At 40.7% G+C, this 8,725-nt stretch overlaps 1 long non-coding RNA gene across 1 annotated transcript; it reads right to left on the bottom strand.

Moving 5' to 3' along the window:
- Nucleotides 1-3,127: 3,127 nt before the first annotated feature.
- LOC132652098 (uncharacterized) lies at nucleotides 3,128-8,503 on the bottom strand. Its single transcript, XR_009589587.1, has 3 exons — nucleotides 7,934-8,503; nucleotides 3,438-3,655; nucleotides 3,128-3,345 (listed from the first exon to the last, which is right to left on the bottom strand). It is a non-coding gene; the product is annotated as an uncharacterized LOC132652098 (long non-coding RNA).
- Nucleotides 8,504-8,725: the final 222 nt, after the last annotated feature.

The raw sequence follows: 8,725 nt of genomic DNA, 5'->3' as shown, positions 1-8,725 counted from the left end.
ATGGTGGAAGCACTTGGATGATTATGAAAATTTTTTGACATTTGACAGAGAATTATACACTTACAAAATGTGTCCATTCTGGGTGGCATCAATTTGGTAAAAGGCTGTGGTTTATAACTTTTCAGATGTGTTAAGATGAACTCACTTCATGACATTCACATATGAATATGGAAGAAACTTTTTTTCTAAATCCAGAGAGAACCACTGTTGACCTGGAGGACTCAGACAGTGAAGGCTGGATCTGAGATGGTAATAGCCACACCAAGCCCACATTCAGAAGTCCACCATGCCAACTGATGAAACCGTTAGCCAGCTTTCAGGTTCACACATGCATTCAATGTTGCCAAAAGAGACCTCCAGCAAGGAGAGAGAGCAGCAGCAAATGTCACAAAGAAGAGTGAGAACGAAGCAGAAGATGAAGATCGCAGGCTGAAGTCCTGTTGAGTTGCTCCCAAGTACTCATGAACCATGGCTTCATCAGTTGGTTCTGATGTCACTGGCCACAGGTAGGAAACAACTGAAAATGCCCTAGGACAAGAACACACCAGAGAAATTATATATATAAAAAAAAAAGCCAACCAAACCAAAAACCTGCCATCTGAGAATGCTGATGTTCTCAGAATTAAGTCTGAACAAAAGAACTTAAAACGTTCCCGTTTCCATTGTTCTAAAAGCTTGTAAAAGTTTTCTAAATGTAATTTTATCACCTTTTTCTTTTTCTGCTATTTATGAACATATGTGTTTTTATGATATTCTCAACATGCTTGTGTCACGAAATTCAAATTTGATTTCCTGCAATTACTTCACAATATGCATGGCAAAAAAACCTGATATAAAAATGACAGGAAATAATGAAGAGTTAACTCCATTTCTGCTAAGTTACCTTTTTGAAATAAAACTCAAGTGTAACGCAGCTGAGGCTTCTGACTGGCTGTCTCCAGCCCATCTTGTTTGGAGGCACTGGTAATAATCGTTAGAATTGTTCAAATGTTCCAAAGTAGCAGGGATTTAGTTTATTGGGAAGTTATCATCCTGCACACCCGGGTTGTAACTTCCTTCAAATTTCCCAGGAAATGTGGGTGGTTGGATGCTAGTCTGTCAAAGAGGTTTTGCTCCTTTCAATTTAGATTCAAATGAATGTAACTGAACTAACTTACACATGACATAATGCACTTCATTCCTTAAAGGTAACGATCAGAACCTTGTGAACAAAAACTTACTTATGATAGAGGTATAAGAGAAAGTCTTCCTAATACGATCTCCGTGGAGAGACGTGAGTTCAGGACCAGAAAGTTGTTTTCTCTACCACTTACTGCCCAGGAATAAAAATCTTCACCATGCTAAATATCTCCAACATTAGAATGGTCATTTGATGAGTTTCTACCTCATAGATTTCTGGGTGATTGAGTGACGCAATGTACATCATGAGCCTAGTATAATGTAATCTATCAGCACATGCCAGTGACTGTTAGGACATGGTAGTCTGAGCAGCAATTAAGCTATGTCCAGGACTCTCTTCAGTGTAGAAAACAATGGCTAAGCTACACTGATATCTGTGTTACAGAACAGCAAGTTCTTTTGAATGAACCACACCTCCTACCTGTTTATTTGCTTAGTTCTAATTCAGGCATCCATAATAGAGACAGAACATGCTTTTGTCATACTAGGTAAAATTTTTGTGACACATAATCTCTGACTTGGTTTCACTTTCCCCAAGTGGAAGAAAATTCTCAAGTAAACTGGAAGAAAGAAGGAAGGAAAGAAAGGAAGGAAGGAAAGAAGGAAGAATTACAAAGATGGTTGAACTTTAAAGATATTGTTTGAAAAACTATGAAAAAGAATCCAAGTGAAAGATCAGCTGGCATTCTTTTTCTAAGAAAGGCACACGGTGTCTATGTGACTGATGCTTAATGGCTAAATTTCTGTGAGGAACCCAGTCTTTAGTGTTTTTCATTCTATAAAGGCACAAAACAGTCTTTCAATCAAACTGAATAGGGCTTCCTGTTCTGTTTGCTTTCTTGAGCAAACTCCATGATAATAAAACCCTGTTATTGAGACATAAATGCTATAAAAAGAAACTACTGAAAACCTCTTCATGTATGTGCACTCCCAGATTTGTCATTATTTCTTCGTGTTTCACTAGTCTTCAGGCCCTTAGTTGAGAGATGACCAAAAAGTAAGAGTCTAGGATAAATTTAGATATGCTGAAAATATCTGCCCAAAAGACTATTATGATTCAGCAAGAAGACTGCTAAAGAGAGAGAGAGAGAGATTCTTTGAAAGTGATTGATACAGAGTAGGAAATCACTGATCATTTCTGTTTAGTATTGGCTGTATAGGGTCCCCTGTTAAGAGATCTATCTTCTGTCTTTACTCAGATAGAACAAGGACAAGTAGAGATTGGTTATTAGGAGCTGATGTTATCCCACCTATAGAAATTGCATGTTTATGTCATCCTCAGATCTAATTTGGTAGCTTATCTTGAATTATAAAATAGACCTATGTACAGGGGACAAATTAATAAATTAAATATAAGAGGTGGCATGATAGAAACCTATTTTCTTAAAGTTCCCTCTGGTACTTGATTCATGAGAATGAGTTAGTGTGAAAACTCTCCTCTGACTCCCCATGAGTTTCAACAGCTGTACACCGACTAGCTGCTTCCTACCGCTTCCTTCCCTACCCATTCACAAACAGTCACGGTCTTTTTAATGACATGACCAAAAAAAAATGTTTGATACAAATTTGAATTTTGGATATAAATTTATCATCCAGAGATTTTTAATCTCTTTAACTTCATGGGCTTCTCATTGGATATTGAAACATTTTAATTTAAAAAAAGAGAGAGAGTATAATGATCCTCAAGTCTTTGTCATTAGACACACTTCCATCTTGACTAGCAGGTGGTGTGTTTTCAAATCTCACTAATAAGCTAGTACATGCAAACAGTGGCTTCCACCAAAAAACCATCTTGAAATCATGTTTCGGCACAGACCAAGTTCCCCACGAACAGAAGTCTCACACGAGCAGAATTTCCACTTTATTGGAGAGTGTTGAAACAATCCAGTGGTGTGTGCTGAAGGCCTTTTCCTGGCCAAGTGTCACCAGACTTGTTCCCCTCAATGAATCAACAGACCGTATATGTGAAACGTGTATGGCTCCATTGTAATATACATGTAAACATTAACAGAACTGATTTACTGGGATGCTTGTTTTCCTTTAAATTAATGCCAAATGCTTTTTTTTTTTTTTAAATGTTTTGAAATTAAGTGTTTCATAAGAGTTGCTGCTCATTGAAAACAGCCCTGGCAGATGATGGCTGGGCATTTTGATGTTGGCTCCCACCTGTAGGAAGCAAAGTGTAAGAATGAGAACTCTTGTCATAGGGTGCAGCAGTCAAAGTAGGATGTATCCCACTCTGGCCCTTCAGAACATACTCAACGCATCGTTTCCAGTTTTGTTTCCTTCCATGTAAGACTGTACAGTGACGAGTGGAGCCAAGACTGACCACCTGGGGACAAAAGTAATGGGGAAGGAGGTTCGGAAACCATCTTGTAGGAGAAAAGAAGCAGATCCGTGCTTTTTAGTTCTGTGTCACCTTTGTGTTCTTGTGAGAATGCCCTCGGAAAGGGAGGAATCCTCTCTATATTGTTTCCTAGAGCAGAACAGGAAAGGGAGAGGAGATCAGAATATCAAATTTGTTCAGATAGTCAAGTGGGTGTATTGAAAAATCTGAGAGATGAGTTCTCCCAGTAAAGCTGTTCTCTGTGTTGGTGGCCAGGAAGGGCTTCCCTTTCCCACAAAGGAGAGGCAGCTAACTCTAGAGGAGTCACAAAATCTCTGTTATACGTAGTCTTTCACTTCGCTTCTATTTAACTTTCAGAACAACTGTGTGTATGGATATGCATAGTCTACATGTGTACATGTATTACCCTAAGAGTCTATAATTACTTAATTTGGAAATTGTGGTGATCAAATTTTTGTACACAAATCACATCATAAACATTTATACAGTTCCTTGTTACTGACTAGATATAAATTGTCCCTCAAACATGTTTAAACCCTTAGCCCCCAGCTGGCAGCCCTATCTTGGAAGACTTGTGGAGCCTTTAGGAGGACCAGCTGGAAGAGGTGCATCATGGCTAAACAGGCCTTTAGTTCTACAGTCCAGACCAACTTCCTGTCCCTACAGCTTCCTAGCTCACTGAGATGTGACCAAGCAGCTGCCTGACATGTCAGTCATCTTGGAGGCACAGATACTTGCAGCCATGCCTTTCCTTCCATGGTGGATAGTATCCTCTCAAACTGTGAACCCAAATAGCCCTCTCTTCCCTTGCATTGCTTGTCAGGTCAGGGCAGTGGGGAAAGCTTAAACAAAACAAAAACAAAGAGAAGAAGAAACACTCATTCCTTAAAGGCTGCAGAGCAATAAGTCTGTTTAAAATCCTTTTGCAAATAAGGACATCTGAAGTGAACATTTTCTTTTCTTGAACTGGCTCCTTTTGCAAGGAGAACATCTGTACACATCAACAGCCAAAGAAATCCCGAGCCTGTTGGAGTTACAGCTAGAACGTTGCGGCACCACCCTATCCCTCCTCTCATTGAATAAACACTTCATTAGAATGATTCACACTGGAAATATTACCACCTAATTAATGAAATTCAGTGCCATCGACAGCTGCAACATTAACTTTTTGTGCCCAGTATGGCGATAAAGCGTCTTTCCTGGCGCTCTTCGCACGTCTGGCATTAGCTACAGGAATCGGCTTCACCTGTTTGAACCTGAGCTTTCAGGTGTGAGGAAAGGTAGACGCAGAACTGCAGGTCCTGAGCAGAGAGGATTGCATCCGAACACAAAACCAGATTTGAAATATGTGATTCAAGGCGTTGTGCTACGGCGGCGCCTGCACGGCCTGAAGATCAGGCCGTCTCAGGGAATCACGATCGGTAGCAAGCCTCATCAGTCAGCCATGTACCAACTGGCCGTGCGCTGGGGAAGGGCAGCCTTTCACCCCTGGGTTTCTAAGACAGTTAATGACTAGAGAGAAAGAGCCTGTCTAACGCACAGCGTGGCAATGACGCTGTCTAAAGTTAGGTTCAACTGCGCATGTTTAACAATGCACACTCGGGTTAACTCTCAAAAGAGGTTTGACGTTACCTTAGGAGAGATGAAACTGTCTTATAATCTATTACATCTTATTTTCAGTATGTGGGGTCTCTGGATTTGATTGGAGGGAGACTCATGTTTTGTATTTTCTTGGTGCTTTTATTCTTTAAATCTGTCTGTTTGATTTCCCTGACTTTTCTGATGAGTAGCAAGTATCCACATTCCCACTGAGTGATCATTTACCTCATCATTCAAGCCACCAATTTCTCTCTGAAATGTCCATAGCCACAGATCCATCCAGACTGTATATCCAATCAAATACATCCCACTGCCTGCAATGCTTTATCTTCTATTACACACAAAAGTTATTTATGTTATGTTTCTATTTATAATCCTTGGTTCCTGAAGATAAGATTTCAAATTATTATCAAAATGTTTTAAGTAAACTATTCCAAAGACCAATGGCCCCTGATAGTGTGACTAAAGCTTATTTCTGTCCAGGGTCCCACAGAGTGTGTCTTCTCATACTCCATATGAGGAAATGTAATCTATTAGAAGCCACAATTTCAAATCTCAAAGAAAGAGTCAAACTTAGGTTAGTTAACAAAGAATAAAAGAAGTAGGGATAGTATTTAGAATTTGTTGAATCCTGTAATCAATTTATAATGCCAATTTTGTAAGTCCTTGACTAATGTAACATGTGCCTTCTGGGCTCAGGATAATACTCGTCATTCTGTGGGTGGAGAAGAAAGTACACTGAGTGTGCCGTCCCTTCTTCAACAGCAGGAAAACTAAGAGACAAGAAAGCCACACAGCTCTCAGAAGCCTTGGACATTTACCCGTCTGTTTCCCGTGTTACATGGGGAATCCCTCCTGGAGAGGGTTCCATGATGGCTGAAGCCTGGAGATTGCAACTCGGGTAGACTGAACAGAGGCTTCAGTGGAGGCCAACGGAAAAACTGGTTCTGAGAAAGCTTTTAATAGATTATTCCCCTGACCGTCTCTTCATAAAATGGAGAGAACACCAAAGTATAGTTCGAAGACCGGATTTTTCTGCCTTGTAGCTTGTCACTTTATAGCTCTCAAATCCAGGTGCCCTTTGAAGACACTTCTCCGAAGTTTTCCCAGACTGGTCTGAGGATATTTGTACCCGATTTATCCAGAGATGATAGGCTCTTGTCCTGCACACATGGCTGACATATTTGGGATAAAGCCATCTCAATGATTATTTTTATTGATTTTTATGATGGTGATAAAAAGAAAGTGCACCACATTTGAAAAGGGTTTTAAAATATAACTTAGCTAAGGTATCTGGTTGCATGCTCCTAAATCATCAAAACAAATGACTCTGTCTAAATTTGAGACATACCAAGGGGGAGACTGAAGAGCTTTTGTGTGACATAAGGCATACTAGGGCAAAAGTTAGAGAGAAAAAAAAAATGCCAAGAAAAATTCTTGTTAGGGCTTCTCTGCTTCTTAATGATTGAACAGCTTAGATCATACAGATCACAGCATTAATTGTCTACAATCTCCACATGATAGGAAACCTCATGGCAGATTAGTTATTAAATTAATGGGGTTTTTTTTTGTCTCATTGGTCTTTTGCTTGTATATTTTTGGTGTCCATTTTTGTGTATTTGTGGAGATTTGCTGTCTGATTCTTGTTTTTGTTTGTGTGTTTGTTTTTTTAATGAGAAAAACAGAATGGAGGGCAAGGATGTGGGGAGGATCTGGGAGAATGGGGGGGGGGTGGAAAGTGTAATAATATTTTGTATGAAAAACATTTTTAACCAAAAAAAAGGAAAACAAACTACGTCAAAGCAGACTCCAGTTAGACAATGCTTTGTCATGTCCAGGACTGGGGAGTTGTGAGGACGGCCACTGAGTCCCATGCCCTCTTGGAGGCTCATTTTGGGAGTTGTGCAATGTGAGGCCTTATGGGAAACATCTAGCCACAATGAGAAAAAAAAAGTGATCTGAAGATTTTCATATACAGTTCTGCTTCTGGCTTAAAAAAATCACACATTTGCCAAATGCTTGTGTCATATTTCTATGGTGGCCTCATTCATAAGCAATACTCAAGGTCAAGGAGTGATAGAAATCCTTGGCAAGACTAAGAGGAGCTATTTCTGGTCAGTGTTAAGTCACATGGTTATGTTGTACTGTGATATAGGCCTGAGGAGAGGTGGATGGTGTCAAGCATTGTTTTGTTTTTGCCGCTAAGGACTGAACTCCTGGGCCCTTGCCTACTGTGAGCAAGCATGCCACCATTGACCTACAGGCCCTGTTCTTCTTGCTACCCTCTATAGCAAGTTCTCACGAAGTGTCCCAGGGTGCCTTCTCTTGCAGTATAGTCCAGTCTTTGAAGTAATTCCCCAGCTTCATCCTCCTGAGTGCCTGGGATTACAGGCATGGCTCAGGCTCTTCTTTAAATTGGGTAAGCATTAAGCAAATTCTATCCAGTCACTCTGAAGAGTGAGAGAGAGAGAGAATTTTTTCCCAAGGATGGATTTATGCCCTTACCTACCCAATCTAGAAAAGTCTACACTTTTGCTTCCTTTTTCTTATTATCTTAAAACACTCATTGTGTGCATTTATTTTACATGGTGCTGTGTTACATAAGAATATTCCATACAAGTATGTATTGTAAGTTAAACATATTTTTCCCATGTTCTACTTTCACCATTTCCTCTCTTTCTAGCTACCCTGTTCCCTCCTCCTACATACATGCATTTGCACACACATGAACACTTATGCACAGGCATACACACAAGGAACTTGGACCCTGGCTGGGCTGGGCTGTAAACCAGTTTGTAGAGAACTTACCTAGCATGAAGAAGGCCCTGGGCTTAATCCCCATGGTTCACAAAGTGGCTGTGGCTGTGCAAACATCAAGATTCAGCTCAGCTCCATAGTAAATTTGAAAATAATGTGGGCTCAGTGAGACCCACTTGAGAGAGAGAGGACAGAGAGAAGAGAAACAGAGAGAGAAGAGAGGAGAACAGAGAGAGAAGGGAGGGAAGAAGGAAAAAAGGGAAGAGGAGGAAAGAAAATGGGAGGAAGGAGAGGTGGAGGAGAGATGGGAGGGGAAAAAAGGGGAAGAAGAGGAGAGGGGACAGGAAGGGAAGAGAGGAGAGGGAAGGAAAAAAAAGAGAAGGGAAAGAAGACGGGGTGGGGGGAGGAAAGGGGAGGAGAGAGACCCAAGCTTAGAAGTTATTTATCTGGGGTGCTAAAAATGAAAAAGGAAGGCCCACCCTGAATGGAGGTGGTAACACCCTATGGCTTGGGCTGGTGAACTGAACGCAAAGGGATAAAAAAAGAAAGAAAGCTGAGTACCACGTCCATCTCTCAGTGTCCTGACTACAGAAGTCATGTCACCAGCTGCCTCACTCTGTCTCCAGCATACGGTAGTGTAGTGGAAGTTTTGGTTGTGCTGTGTGAATATACAACTTTTGTTGTAGTAACAAGTGTGGGATTCTGGATTTTTTTTTTCAATAGCTGATAGCAGCCTAGTGAGAGGAGCAAGATCTTTGTCAGCTGATAAATAGCCTCTGGAGAGGAAGCATGATCCTTGTCAACAGGAAACTGTCTCATGCAGGGTGGCGTGGTTTTGCTAGC

The sequence above is a fragment of the Meriones unguiculatus genome, chromosome 2, assembly GCF_030254825.1.
Source record: "Meriones unguiculatus strain TT.TT164.6M chromosome 2, Bangor_MerUng_6.1, whole genome shotgun sequence".
Taxonomy (NCBI): domain Eukaryota; kingdom Metazoa; phylum Chordata; class Mammalia; order Rodentia; family Muridae; genus Meriones; species Meriones unguiculatus.
The sequence above is the reverse complement of the archived record's forward strand: the minus strand, read 5'-3'. Positions and strand labels throughout refer to the sequence as shown.